This window comes from Cricetulus griseus, chromosome 8, assembly GCF_003668045.3.
Source record: "Cricetulus griseus strain 17A/GY chromosome 8, alternate assembly CriGri-PICRH-1.0, whole genome shotgun sequence".
In the NCBI taxonomy this organism is placed as follows: Eukaryota; Metazoa; Chordata; class Mammalia; order Rodentia; family Cricetidae; genus Cricetulus; species Cricetulus griseus.
Window position 1 is genome coordinate 82,882,005 of NC_048601.1, and position 15,786 is coordinate 82,897,790.

The 15,786-nt window shown below is 45.4% G+C and overlaps 2 protein-coding genes across 2 annotated transcripts in view; both read right to left on the reverse strand.

The window, feature by feature from the left end:
• LOC113837158 (sperm motility kinase 2B-like) overlaps positions 1 to 15,786 on the reverse strand; it is a 47,876-nt gene that overhangs the window by 17,875 nt on the left and 14,215 nt on the right. The window lies entirely within an intron of this gene.
• LOC113837096 (sperm motility kinase-like) overlaps positions 1 to 15,786 on the reverse strand; it is a 73,725-nt gene that overhangs the window by 16,191 nt on the left and 41,748 nt on the right. The gene's annotated exons all lie outside the window — the stretch shown is intronic.

The following is a 15,786-nucleotide window of genomic DNA, read 5'->3' on the forward strand; positions in this document are numbered from 1 at the left end:
GCAGTCACTTGGCTCTGCCGCAGCTGGAGGAGGAACTTTGCACACAGCATCCTGGCCTGGGATTGGGGCGGGCATCAGCTGACCTGGACACCGAGGCCGTAGTACAGCAGCTGTTGTGCACAGTTTGCAAGCTCCCCAGACCAAAGGGTCAGCAGAGCCTGCTGCTCATCAACAATGCAGGTGAGACTCCCTACCAGTCCAGGGCTGAGGCCTCTTTTAGGGGGTAGTACCTGAAAGTCAAGACTCCAAGCAGAAACAAGATGTCCCTGTAGGGTTAGCACAGGTTCCTTGTCTAAAGCTCCTGTGAAACTTTCTCCATTGCCTTGAGCAATGCCCCCTGGCAGGAGCAGAATTCAAGTTTCTGAATGAATCCCCCTACTTTTCTACAGAGCTCTGAGACAGGTGTATTCTTAGCTTGCATTAACAGCATCTGCAGAACTGAGGTAGATGTGAAAAATGGATATGAGGAGAAACTGCAGAAGGCTGAGGAGAAGAGAGCCCCCGCTGCTGTGTCATTTCTTTGGTCCTGTTTTTTCAGGTACTCTTGGAGATATTTCCAAAGGCTTCATGAACGTGAGTGACCCAGCAGAGGTGAACAACTACGGGGCTCTAAACATGACTTCATGCTCTGCTCAGCTCCGGCACCCTGAAAGCCTTCCCAGATAGCCCTGGCTTCAACAAGACTGTGGTTAACATCTCATCTCTGTGTGCCTTGGAACCCTACAAGGTTTAGGGGCTGTACTGTGCTGGGAAGGCTGCCTGAGACAGATTGTACAAGGTCCAAGTTCCTGAGGAACCCAGTGTGAGCTATGCTCCAGGTAAGTGGGTGATACTTCCATTGCTGACCCAACATGGCTGGAACCTTTCTGGGGCTGGAAATGTGGGGAACTCATCAATATTCTCAGAAAAGAATCTAAAGAATATGTTGCACCTTGCCTCATGACTCCTCATCTTGCAAGGAAAATACAGACTAAGAATTTAGAGCAGGAGGGGCAGAGCTTAGGAGTTGCCTGACTGGCACATGGGAGAATACACCCATACACATAAGCACAAATACGTTACAATTAAAGAACAAAAGACCACATTGCCTTTATATGTTTAGATGTGTGTTTTTCTTCCTCAAGGACCATATGCTATTTATCCATGTATCCCTAACACTAGCAAAGCACCATGGAGGCCAGCCACAATAAATGTTCAAAGACAAGCAGTCAGACCTTCTTGACTGATGAGCATCCCTGGCTGAGCTATGCTGGAACCCTGAACAGGGTGGGAAATGGTTGCTAGGATGAATAACATAGGGTCCCTGTTCTCATCAAAATTACAGAGTATACAGTCTTCTGATGCCTTGTCTTGTATAATCAGCCTATTAAGATGCCACCGTGCTGGGGCCTTTCTTCTAGGCTTGTGATTTCTGTGGTTAGAAAGTAAGAATATGTGATGGAATGTGTGAGCAACTCAAGGGTGAGATCCAGTTATCAGTACCCCTTTGGACGAGGTCGGGATACTGGAGGCAGGAGTGGAAATGGTTTGTCTACTATTTGAATGGGCAGGCCAGGATCCAAACTAGCTTCTAACCCTTGATCTACCTGGGTCTCAGGATATTACCTGGCACCTGCCCTCCATACACATACATGATATTGCTTGTTCCAGCTCCCCTGCTCTGAGCTCAGCCCAGACTCATTCAAACAGCAGTGATCACATGTAAATTGTAGGTAGGAGGAGAGCTATGACACATGGGCCCAGAGCTAAGTTAGCTCTCTGGAGACAGCCTCAGGCATCTTGGAGGAATGACCCAAGAGTTTTAGGTTTCCCCAGAGTCTGTAGACAAGCAGGAACCACTCTACTTATCATTTCGTCTCTGGAAAAATGTTCTAACAGGTTTCCAAAGAGAGAAGTGTCTGTTTGGAAAGATAGGAACCCTGTCCCAGAGGTTCTGGAGGAGATAAAACTGGGTATGGTAAATAGAACACTTGAGAGGTGTGTGCAGGAGTTCCTTGACCATACAGTAAATTAGAAGTTTGTGTGGGCTACAGGAGACTGTGTCTCAAAACAAGACAGGAGGGGCAGGCTAGAGGATATTCAAATGAAGCAAAGTGATTCTTTTTCTAGTACTGGGTTCCATTAAATTTCTGTCCCATAACACCTTTAAAATTTGTTAGGCTATATAATTCCTTGAGTGCTGTTTTAACAGGCAGGAAACATTGTCTAGTAATGCAAGTAAAGTTTAGAAAACTTGTTAGTGACAGGTCTGTGTGTGTGAGAGAGAAACACACACACACACACACACAGTGAGAGAGAGAGAGAGAGAGAGAGAGAGAGAGAGAGAGAGAAGACCTTGTTTTGTGTTTATTGAGATTTTGCCAGAATGTGTATGTTCATCTCATGCAGTGCCTGCAGAGGCCAGAAGAGGGCAGCATCGCTCTTGTAACTGTGAGCTGCCAAGTTGGTTCTTGGAATCAAATCCTGATTTTCTGCTAGAACAGCAAGTTGTCTTAACAGGGAGCCATCTCCTCTCTCGTCCCCTACACTCAGCTTTTTACTGGGGATCTGAACTCATGTCCTCATGCTTGTACACTGAGTACTTTACCACCTGAGCCCCCATCGAGAGTTTTGAGGAACGATGTGAGCCAGGAGAGGGCACCCAGATGAATTCATCAGAGGGCTAGAGCTGCTGATGAAATGAGGAAAAAGCAAGGTTGAGGCATGGACCTGCTGGAGACCAAGCTGACAGTCTCACCTGGGTCCTGGTTGGCTGCAGGTGGAGTGAGACACCTGGGGGGGGGTCTAATATCACTTGATAAAATGGGAAAGTTGGGAAGAGATGTCAGGTGCCTAAGAGATGATGAGCTTGAGTGTAAGTGATACTCAATAGACTTTAGCTTTGGGTTCAAACTCAGTAGTTATGTGGCCCTCACCTATAACCCTGGTCCTATAGAGGCGACAGCAGGAGGATCCTGAATTTCAACAGAGAACATAACTGAAATAAGAAAAAAAATACTAGAAGATAATATAATGGAACCTTGGGCCAGACCTGACTCAGCTCCACCCTCTACACCCACTGGGAACCTCCAACCTGTTCTCTGTCTTGTACTTCCATCCAGTAAGTCCCCTGGACACACATATGCAGCAGCTGGCTAGAGAAACCTCCAAGGACCCAGAGTTAAGGCCCAGACTGCAGGAGCTGAAGTCAAAGGGGAAGCTGGTGGATTGTGGGTCCTCAGCCCAGAAACTACTGACTTTGCTGCAAAAGAACACTTTGCAGTCTGGAGCCCACATTGACTCCTATGACAGTTAAGACCATGTCCTGCCCCAGAGTCCCAACCAAAGCCAGCCTAACACGAATTTAACTACTCAGACACAGCCAGTAGAGAGTGGATGGCACTACCAGTCATCAGATGGCTTCTGGGGACTTGAGAGATAGGTGATGGGTACTGCAGTTCTCTATTCCCTGAAAGAGAACTTTAGAGCTGGGAAGCTGAAACACTGTACAGAGAGGCTGAGTGTCTTGTCTGTAGGGTGAGGAGGGTAGGATATGATGCGGAAAGTGGACCAAAGTCATCACAAAAATGCTCCTTGAATTTCTTGTTTGCTGCCTTCTTCCTCTGGTATCCACTGCTTCTCCCTTGGCTCTAGTTCAAATACATAGGTATCAAGGCAGATGCAATAGTGTGTAGGTTGTCCTTCATGAATGCCTGCTAGCCTCCTCTAGAGGGCACAGGGGTGACACCCCAGTTCCTTAGCTAGGATGTCCTGAGTACTAACTTACTGCTGTCACTTCACAGAGCATTGAGAGAGCTGAGTGCCTCATTCCATCCAGGCATACACAGTGGTCATTGTAGTTCCAAAGTCATCAAGATGGATCAACCAGGACGCCTATGCCTTTGTCACGCTTCTGTCCACACTGACTCACTTTCCTGCCATTTTCTTAGGGTCCTAGAGCTAGTCGATGAGTCTCCATGCTCAGGGCCCAACACAGCAGACAGCCCTCACCAGTGAGTGCTGGGATTTCCAGTTCTACCCCTGGCCAACCTGCCCATGCTCTACCAGGTTCTGGCTCCTGTGGTGACCTCTCTTGACACTGTCCCTGTGGCTCATGGTCTGCTGTTGGGAGGAGGAACAAGGATCCATGAAGAAAGTGCTGAGAGATTGGAGACTTTTACAGATCTCAATCATGATTGCATGCCTGGCTGCACACACACACACACACACACAGACACACAGACACACACACCACAGACACACACACACACACAGACACACACACACACAGACACAGACACACACACACAGACACACACACACACACAGACACACACACACAGACACACACACACACACACACACACACACACACACACACACACACACACACACACACTAGGGGCCACAGATCCAAGTCAGGCATCTTCCTTTCATTTATATTTTGAGGTGTGGTCTCTCTCTGACTCTAAACTCACCAGTTCAGCCAGACTGGGAGAGTGGCAGCCAGAGCATCCCAGGATCCCCCTGTCTCTATCCCACCCCCAGCACTGGAATTGCTGATTGTGTCACTACACCCAGCTTTTGACAACACAGCTGGAGATCTGAACTCAAGTTGTAATGTTGAGCACCAAGTGTTTTCCCAATGAGGCGTCTCCTGAAACCCCAAGACTTGCATGAGACCCAAAAGTGAAGAGGGGCAGCAGTAAGCAGATGAAATACCACTTTGTTCTCTGGAGAATTCAGATAGAGAGCCCAAACCAGACCTAGTGAGAGTCAAAGACTGGGACAGGTGAGCATAGACAGAATGTGGGTATAGAGAGAGTTCAGTGGATAAAGACTGCTATTACCAAATGGTCCCCTTGAGTTCCATCCCCAGAATCCTCATGATTGAATAGGGAACCAACTTGCCCAGGTTCCCCTGACCTTCACAATCATTCCCCATCCCCCAAATATAAATAGCACTATGTTTTAAAACTTCAAAGTGACACTAAGAAGCCCGAGGCAGGTAGATCTCGGTGTGAGTTCAGGGCAGCATGGTTTACAGAGTAAGTTCCAGGACACCTAGGGATGTTGCACAGACAAACCGAGTCCTGAAACAAACAAACAAACAAAAAAAACCCAAAATTTAAAATGGAGCTGGTCAGTGGGCTTTAATGCTAGCATTCTGGAGGGAGAGACAGGGGAATCTCTGAGTTTGAGGCTAGCTTGATGTACAAATTGAGTGCCATTACATCCAGGGCTACCCAGAGATACCACACAGACACCTCATTGGGAAAGTTTAAAAAATTAAATGGGAGCTGACCTTGAACTAGAGGCCAACATCCTGTCTCAGCCTCCTGACTGCTAGGAATATATTTATGAAGCAATAGTCCTATAACCTATAACCCCTAATGAAATAGAAACAGTCATCAAAAGTCTCACAACATAAAATCCCAGGGCCAGATGGTGTTAATGCAGAATTCTACCAGAACTCAGTCTATGAAACCTCTTCTTATAGGCCACATGTTCTACTGTTTGGCAAGACACTAATACTCATGCATTTCCAGATGTTAATACTGTTATATTAGAATTGAAGTTTCAATGGGAACTAGGCAGGACACAGACCCATTTATAGACACACTACACACACACATACACACACACACACACACACACACACACACACACACACACACACACACGACAATCAGTCATGATTCAACTAGCTGTGCCCAGTCTGAGGAGAGCCCTTAATGGTCAGCTGATGCACCATATGTAGGAGATCAATGGGAATACCAAGTTATTAAAGAGTGTGTTCATAAAATTAACCTTGGATTAGAGGGTGGAGCCATCACCTAGTGGACAGAAGTTATCTATACAAAGGATGGAGGAGTCAGGAATAGGGATAGAGAGACACACAGGAAGCAGTAGGGAGGGACTTAGATATATTGATTTGGGATAAGTGGAGAGATACTTCTCTTGTTGGACCACCACCCAAAATGGAAGGTCCACTAGTTGCTTCTGGGCTTTCTTGATCTAACAGGTTTTCAGCCTACATCTGACTCCAGAGTCTTTATTGGTAAGTAGAACAATAGTGTATAGTAGGTAATTACCAATACAGAGTCAGGTAGAAATATAAGGATATTTAATAGGGAAAAGCCTTACTTACAGAGCGAACCAGCCAGCCGGTGGTAGTCTGTACAGCAAGAAGCAAAGAGAAACCGAAACCGAAAACGCAGTCCCCCTACTCACTCTGACCACGCCCTCACAAGCCCTCAGGTACTCTTGTAGCCAGCCCCTAAGAAGGCGTGGCTACAGCTTCCCCTACAATAGTGTCTTAGTTACAACCTACATTTGGCATTTGTGGTCAAACTCGTGCAATTAGGACCAGAAATCCAGCTAGGCCTAGGTCTCAGAGGTGTGGTGTTGACTGTGCGTCCTTGGAGCAGTGTTGGTAGTTAAAATATTAGTAGATTTCGGTGCAGCTGCTAAGCTGACAGAAAAACAATTAAGGTCTCATAAAGGTGAATACATGGCAACTATTAAATTAGGAAAGTGGATGCAGGAGGACCAGAAGTTCAAGTCATCTTTGGCTATACAGGGGCCCCGAGGCCAGCCTGTGCTACAGGAGATCCTGTCTCACCAAACCAAAAAGCAAAGGCAAAATCAAAGAGCAGAAGAGCAAGGACTTGATCATGTTTTGTACATGATCAAGGTAACCAATGCTTCAAAATAACATTGGCTGTGAGATACAGCTGATGGACACAAGCCTGTGTCACATCAACAACTGAGCTGGCACAGCTGTGATCAGCCTTTTCCTTTTTCTTGAAGCTAAGCTGCTGTCACATCCAATCAGATGTTATCAGTTTAACACTTTAAATGGACCTCACAGGACCGACCCTGAACCAGCTATGTGACATAAGCCACAGAAAGCGGATGAACATTTACAAGAGAACAAATATGTTTTTTTCTGTCAATAAAACATTCACACCACTGAAGGCATCGTATGTCTACACAATCCACTAGCACTGGTTAGCAATTCTATCCAGCTAAATCATCACATGATGAAAGGCAGGCATGGGTACTGTCCAGCAAAGGGCACCAAAGCTGTACGTGCCAGTTCTCTATCAGAGATTAGATTTTTTGAAAGTCACAAAGGTAGACCCTTCCTCATCATCAACACCTGGGAAAACCAAGAAGGAGACTCAAGAGCTCTGTTGTTGGACAATGAAGGTTCTACTACCCACCAATTCTCCCCCAAGATGAAAAGTTTAAGATTGGAGGTGGTGACACATGTCTTGGGTGACACATGTGCCTCCCAAGACACATCTCAGGACTTGGGAGGTAGAGGCAGGTGGATCCCTGGGATGTCAAGGCCATCCTGGTCTACAGAGAAAGTTCCAGGATAACCAGGGCCACACACAGAGAAACCCCATCTAGAAAAAAAAGAAAAGATTGGATGAGGGAGTTTTATTTAAACTCAGGCTTGGGATAATCAAGAAAGACTGTCCTTGTCAATAAAATGTACCTGTTTTATTTTAAAGGGACTGTTGTTTGGGGATGGGTCTGTGAAGTGCTGCTCAGATGATTCTAATCCTAAGTTGTTTTGTCCATGGACAACTTTTTTGAGTCCTTGGACTACCAGTACTGATCTTTTGCTTCAAAACCATTATTATCCACACATCCTGTGCCTGATAACACAGTAGCTTTAGTACTATAATTGATTCACCAGTATAGATAAAAAATGAAAATATCCCATGAATGGACAGCTGCATTCAGACAGAGAGACAGAGAAGGTGAAGGACAGGGTGTGTTATGTCCCATCAAGGAAACATCTTTTCTTCCTCAAAGAACAGGCTGTTGTTAGACTTTTATTTATTCTGTTCTTGAATTCTTTCCAGCTGCCCTGTTCCATGCATAAGTGATATGCTGGAAGCTTTGCCCCAGCCCCTGGCTTCTATATACCCAAGAGTCTGGAATGTTATGGAGGAGTTTCCACCCAAACCCCCCTTCCCGAATCTCCCTCCAAACCCTGCTGCATCTCAGAAAGCCTGCCAAATGATAGCCAAACCCCAGAGATACTCAAGACCACTCCCACAGGGTATTTAAACTGCATCCCAGAGAACAGACTCATGGTTTTTCCAGTCTCCCTTCCCCATATATTCTCTGGGAGTCTGGAAGGCCACCCGGGTGCACTGTATCCATTAAACGTGGGCTTTTTCTAATTTGGGGTGAATTGATTTGGTACTGATTTGAATTGCTGCATTGGCAGAGAGGGTAATCAGGTATAGAAACTGTTCAATAACATAACCGTTCAAAAGAATGGCATCTGACTGTTACCTCTGCCCTTGCCAGTCATGACTTTTGAACTGCCAGGAAGATCCTAAGATAACCACATAGCAGGAGGCTTTCTGCTAGATCACAAAGACACAGTTGTGCCCTTAAGACACTAGATAGCCAGGTGGTGGTAGCACATGCCTTTAATCTCAGTAGTGGGGAGGCAGAGCCAGTCAGATTTCTGAGTTTGAGGCCAAACTCACTCTGGTCGACAGAGTGAGTTTCAGGACAGCCAGAGTTATATACAGAGAAACCGTGTCTTGAACCCTACCCACCCCCAATTAAAAGAAAAAATAAAGATCATCCCATGTAGCCTGTCAGTCCTTAAAATAGGAATCCACATGACTTGTGGTATACACAGAAAAAAAGGAGCTGAACAAAAAAAGAAGAATAAAAGAAACACTGAGGTACATGGAATCAGTGGGCCAGAGTTTGCGAGATCAGAGGGATGTGTTCAAGTTCATATACATGTATGGAAATGTCACTGTGAGATTTCTTACTCATGTGTAGTTAATATAAGCTAATGCATACTTTTCACTGTGAAAAAGGGACACATAAAAGTGGAAATGACATAAACAGAGAATATAAAAATAAAAGTGGGAGATTATAAAGAAAAATGAGAGTTAAGTACAGTCATTCCAGAAACCAATAAATTATTAAATAAATGTGAAGGCCACAGCCTCAGAAGGGAACTCATTCTGCAGAGGTTAAACAGCTCTGTAAAGTCCTTGTGCAGCTCACTCGAGTAGAGATCCACCAATCAACAGCTACCACACTGTATGGCGAGAAACCATCCCCAGGGCATTCTGTATATGGCCAGGTGTCTATCATTTCCTACAATTTCTCCTTGTGACAGCAGAGTAATAAATGGACTAACCATGTCTAGGCACAAACCACACTGATTTCCTCAGTTTCTGCTCTCAAGGACAGGGAAGGCATGGTAGCAGGAAAGGCAGGTAGCTAGGGCAGTAGGAACCTGAGGAGGCTCAGCTCCTCCTGGGGGACATGATGGCAGCAGCAGCAGCAGGCAGCGGCCAGCAACCAGCAAGGATGTCTCCTCGGGCAACATGGAGAGGAGGTCGGGCGACCTAGCAGCCACCTCTCCGCTGACATCGAGGTCCTTGGTGCCTTGGGACGCCACAGGCTGAGGGATGAGAGCTGGAAAGGCCGGGACTCCAGACTCGAGGCAGGCTTAAGTAAGGAGTCTACAAGGCTCGTCTTATACATACTCAAGAGAATCCACTCCATTCTCATTAGACTCAGATTATTGAGAATGGATGGTGGTCTCTGGTTAACGTTGGGATGCTGTGGTAGCTAATCTTTGTTGTGATCTTGGATAATTACAAATTAACTGAAATCCAGACACCTGAGAAGGATTTTCCTTGGTTGAATTATTGGAGGTGGAGACTCTACCTAAAACTGGATCCTATGAGTCGCAGATCCACCCTAAATCTAGGCCACACCTTCAGCTGGCAGCCCATATAGAAGGACACAGAAGAAGGAACCTGTGTGTTTTCTGTCTGCTTGCACTCACTCTCACTGGCAAGTTCATCTAGTCTGAGCTCTTTCTTAACTGTTGTTAGGACTGACGCCATCTGAATTTCAATGGGGAATGAAAATTGGAAGCTCTCTAGGATCTCCCTAGGACTCCAACACCAGATTGGGTATGCTAAGTCACCCAGTGTCTTAGTTATTGTTCTATGGCTGTAAGAGACACTATGACCAAGGCAGTTTATAAAAGAAAAACATTTAACTGGGAACTATCTTACAGTTTCAGAGGGTTGGCCGATTATCGTCATGGCAGAGAACATGGCAACAGCAATCATGGCACTATAAGCTTGCATCCTGAACAAGGCATGGTGGCACAATCCTTTAATCCCAATTTGGGAGGCAGAGGCAGGCAGATCTCTGTGAGTTCAAGTCCAGCCTGGTCTAAAGAGCTACTTCCAGGACAGCTAGAGCTGTAACAAAGAGATAACCTAACTTTAAAAAAAGAAGAACCCAAAAAAGCTGGGCCTTAGTGACACACACCTTTAATCCCAGCACTCAGGAGGCAGAGGCAGGCAAGATCTCTGTGAGTTCAAGGCCAACCTGGTCTCCAGAATGAGTGTCAGGATAGGCTCCAAAGCTATACAGAGAAACCCTGTCTCGAAAAACCAAAAGAAAAATAAAGGACATCCTGATCTGGAGACAGGGGGTGGGGAAGAGGGAGAGGTTGGGCCTGGCCTCTACTTTTGAAATCTCAAAGCCCATCCCCAGTGACACATCTCCTCCAACAATGCCACACCTCATAATCCTTACTAAACACGAACTTGGAACAAGAAATGAAAACTCAAGCATGTATACCCCTACTGGGTACCTGTGCTCTCATGCACATAAATGCATAGAAGCCCTCAGTATCCCAGAAGATAGTGAGTTGATAGATTGAAAATGTGCAAGAAAAAAATGTTGCTGGGTGGTGGTGGTCCTGCATTTAATCCTAGCACTTAGGCAGAGGCCGGCAGATCTCCAAGTTCAAGGCCAGTCTGGTGTACAGAGTTAGTTCCAGGACAGACAGAGCGATGCAGAGAAACCAAACAAACAAACAAAACATGGACCAGAATTGTCTATAGAGAAAATCACCCTACCCATAGCTGTGGGTGATGGAGCCTAATCAAGGCATTCTGTTTTCTTCATGATCTCCAAAAATTGCTCAGCTTCCTTAAGTTATGAAAGAATAGAAATTGATTGTGGTAGAATATTATTTTAAAGGTGTGTGAATTTTGCTTATGCTGCAATGTTTTGAAGAGTGAAACTGTAATCTCTGCCTGTCTAAAACACCTGATGGTCTAATAAAGAGCAGAATGGCCAGTAGCCAGGCAGGAACAGGATGGGCAGCGCTGGCAGACAGAGAGTAGAAATAGGAGGACAAATGAGGAAAGAAGGAGAACGAGAGAACAAGAAGAGGAGGATGTCAGGGGCCAGTCACCCAGCTACCCAGCCAGTAAGAAGGAAAGTAAGACATACAAAAGTAAAAGAAGGAAAAAAAAAAACAAACCAGACAGAAAAGATAAAGGGGATAATTTAAGATAAGACAAACTAGCAAGAACAAGCCAAGCTAAGGCTGGACATTCATAAGAAATAATAAGACTGCCTGTGGTTTATTTCGGAGTTGGGTGGCAGGCCCTCAAAAAAGAGCCAAAATAGAAAAAAAGTATGACACACACACACACACACACACACACACACACACACACACACACACACACACACCATTATACAACATGAATTCTTGTGTTTCTGGAGGTTGGCAAGTCAAGATTAGGCACCAGTAGATAGTGACTGGAGTGAGGGCTGCTTTCTCCATCTACTATGGTTCTATGTTGTGTTTTCCCACAAGGCTGGGAGAAGAATTGAAGTCAGTCCTTCAAGTTTTGTGTGTTTGTTTGTTTTACAAAACATGGTATCTCTGTGTAGCTTTGTAGACCACGCTGGTCACGAACTCATAGAGATGCACCTGTCTCTGCTTCCCAAGTGCTGGGATTAATGGTGTCTGCCACTACCACCCGGCAAAAATTTTGTTTTCATTTTAATTTGCATTGCTGCTTTGCCTGCATGTATGTCTTTATGAGGGTATAGGATCCCCTGGAACTGGAGTTGCAGACAGTTATGAGCTGCCATGGGGTATGCTGGGTATTGAATGTAGGTCCTTTAGTAAGAGCAGCCAGTCCTCTTAACCACTGAGCTATTGCTCCAGACACCCTCCAAGATCTTTTTAAAGACAGCATATTCTAACTCTGCAAACACTAGACTCCTATGAATGGAATGTTTCCCCCTCTAAGGCCCAAATTCTCCTCAAAAGGTCCAATTCCTGAAACTTAAAGCTAACCTCCAAGCTTAAGGAGCCTTTCCAGTCGCTGCAAGAGTGCTGCTTATCTTCAGAACCCCAGCAGTAAAACAACCAAGAGAGTTCATGGTCATGAAGGAGCTGGGATTTGGATTCCCCAGCTCAGCATGGTAGCTAAATTCCGATGAAAGGCCTTGAAGAAACTTGAGGATGAACCCTTAGATGGAACCCCAGAAGTGGACACAGGCCATAAACCTCCTAAAACAAGCATATCCCTGCACACTAGTGTCAGCAACCACGACTCTAGTAAACCCTTTCTCCACATGTGCAGGAGTGATAAGGGCTGGCACTACGAGTTTATCATTTGAGTTTGTTTTTATTTTATGTGTGGGACTTGTCAGGTCCCAAGGAAACTCCATTTCCCCAAACTCCAGAAGGGCAAATGGCGATCTGCAGTGCCTGGTAGCATAGCAAAGTGCACGCTGGCCTTCAGGTCCCTCAGTGTCATAAGTACTGTTCCACATTGCAGAATCCATGCATCTTTCAAGCCTTTTCTCCTCCTCCCCTTCCCTCACCTCCTTCCAGCTCACAGCTTCCTTCTCCTCAGCTATTCACTCTGTGATAAGGTTAATAGTTTGCTTCCCCTCCCTTCCTCCCTTCCTCTGTCCCCACCTTTGTCTTTGTCTCTGTCCCCCTCCTCCCCTCTCTCCCTCTCTCTCTGTTTTTTCTCCCTCCCCCCCTCCTCTTGGCTCCTGTTTCTATCCTGGACTGGTTGGGTCTGCTGGCCATGTTCAATCTACTACTTTCCCTCTCTGTTCTGGAGTCTTCCAGATGCCTTTGGATGTTGTCTTTCTCTCTCATATTTACAATGAACACCTTACTCTTAACTATATTATGGAGTGATCTTGTTGTCAGTTTATCTGTGCGTGTTTTACCTACATGTATGCATGTGTACCATGTGCATGCCTGGTGCCTGTGAAGGCCAGAAGACGGTGCTGGATTCTCTGGAACTGGAGTTACAGATGGTTGTGAGCCATCATCTGCATTCTGGGATTTGGGCCTAGGTCTGCTGCAAGAACACTTAACTGCTGAGCCACCTCTCCATTTCCATAGCACCAGATACTTCAGCACAAGTTTTGGGGCCTCCCAGCACTCAGTCACTTCCTGTTTTTAAACCCTAAAGATTCTTTTCAGGCTTAACAGAGGATCATTATAAAGGATTTGTTTCCAGAACCAACAGGGTAGCTCACAGTTACAAGGGAGATGATGCCCTCGTCTTGTGTCTGCAGGCACTGCATGTGACGAACATACAAATTTAGGCACAATAACCATGAACACAAGATCTCTCTCTCTCAGTCTCCTCCTCTGTCTTTGTCTCTGTCTCGTTCTCTCTCTCTCTCTCTCTCTCTCTCTCTCTCTGCCTCTCTCTCTCTCTCTCTCTCTCTCTCTCTCTCTACACACACACACACACACACACACACACACACACACACACAGGAAATCACGCACACACACAGAGACCTGTCACAAATAATCTTTCTAAACTTTACTTGCATTTCTAGACAATGTTTCCCAACTGTTAATAAACAGTGGTTTGTCTTCATTCATACAGGGCATACCAGGAAACGACCATTGACAGCCATGGACCAAATTTTCCTTGCCTGTGTAGATTTGGGCTTCTCTTGTATTCTGGGTGACAGAGGCTTTTTCTGGATGAGCACAGCATCTCTCCAGGAGAAAATAGAGAGGACACAGGAAAAGAAATCCAGTGATCACAACAATCTCATGAACAAGATGATGACCCATCTAACAGCAAAAGCACACCTTGATTCCTTGGGAGCTTCAGACAGCAACCTTAGTCCATAAACCCCTCTCATGAAAGTATTAAACCACATTGAAATGTCAAATGATAGCCTAAAACTCCTACGGAAGTGGTTGTATGCACTTTTAGACCCAGCGCTTGGGGGATAGCAGAGAAGAAAAAAGAGGTTAAGAAAGAGATTGTTACAGTCCATTCTCAGCATGAGGTGACTAGAGTTGATCACAGTGACAGACAAGCAGGCTGCTCCTAGACCCTCTTCCCTAGCTAGTCACTAGCCCCTCTTTGTTTCGGAAAGTTACAAGTGCTGTGCTCATTAATTTAGCTGGTTCAGATTAGTGAAGCTGGCAATCAGAAGGGGCCGGACTCAAGTCTCAAATTATTTATTGGATGAGGATTTTGTCCTAGGCAAATGATATGGAGAATTAGGGCCATGCAAGTCCTGCAAGCCTACAGGAGAGCAGGAATATCTCTCAATAAGTTTTTAAATCAACACTGTCTGGAGCCAATCAGGACTTTGGCCATTTGTTTTATTTTATTTTTTCAAGACAGGGTATCTCTGTGTCCTGGAACTCACTCTTGTAGACCAGGCTGTCCTCCAACTCCCAGAGATTGCCTTCCCCTGCCTCCTGGGTGCTGGGATTAAAGGCATGTGCCACCAATGCCCAGCCCCACCTTGGTCATTTATGCCTTTTCTCTGTGCTGGCATCTCTTTTGCAGAATTGTATATTGAAAACCTCTTATTTTGACTAGTCTCTTGGGATTTTTTATTATCTGGTTTACAAAAGGAGTAGAAGGATCTTCCAGACTATAATGTGTTCATGGCGAGCTGGGGTAAATGAGAACTTGTCACAAAACAAAATACAATACAGAAAAAAAAGGGCTGGGGTGCTTAGTCAGATAGCCCAGTCAGTGAAGTTCTTGCCCTGTTGAGTCTGAACCCTTGAGCCCACACAAAAAACATTAGGTGTGGCTGAGTGATGGTGTTGCTTGCCTTTAATTCCAGCACTCAGGAGGCAGAGGCAGGCAGATCTATGAGTTTGAGACCAGACTAGTCTACACAGAGAGCTCCAGGACATCAAGGACCACACAGAGAATCCCTGAATCAGTGTGTGTGTGTGTGTGTGTGTGTGTGTGTGTGTGTGTGTGTGTATCTCTACTTAGAGAGAGACAGAGAGAGAGATAGAGAGCCAGAAAAAGGGGGACTCTGTGTCTTGAAAAACTATTTTTAATAAAATGAAGGTGATATAGTACTTGTAATCCCATCATTGGGAAGGCAGTGCAGATCCATGGGAGTTCCTGGCCAGCCAAACTAGCCCATTTGTTGAGCTTTTCTGGGCCAGTGAATGAATCTGCCCTTTGATAAACATTTTAAAGATGGATACACAGAACTACACAAATTGTCCTCTGGCCTTCACAACCAACCCTGCCTCTCACCCTCATGCTACACATATGGACAGATACATCTGTAATTACGCAGTGGAAAAAAAGGGGGAAAGGGAAGGAAAAAATCCTTAAAAGAAAGCAAGCATATGGTGATACATTTCTATCGTTAAAAACTCAATTTTATCCAAAAACCATTTTATTTATTATTTTCATGTGTATGGGTGTTTGCCTGTATGTATGTTTTTATACCAAATGTGTGAAATGCACAATAGATGCCGGAATAGTGCTGTGGATGCCCTGGAACTGAAGATACAGACTGTTGTGAGCTGGTTTGTGGATGCTGGGAATTGAATCCTGGTCTTCTGAAAGAGCAACCATGTGCAGTTTTTCAGAGCTTTGGAGACTCAGTTTACTGAGTGTGCCGTCGGGAGGAAGCGGGGGTGCAGTGTGGTGGAGG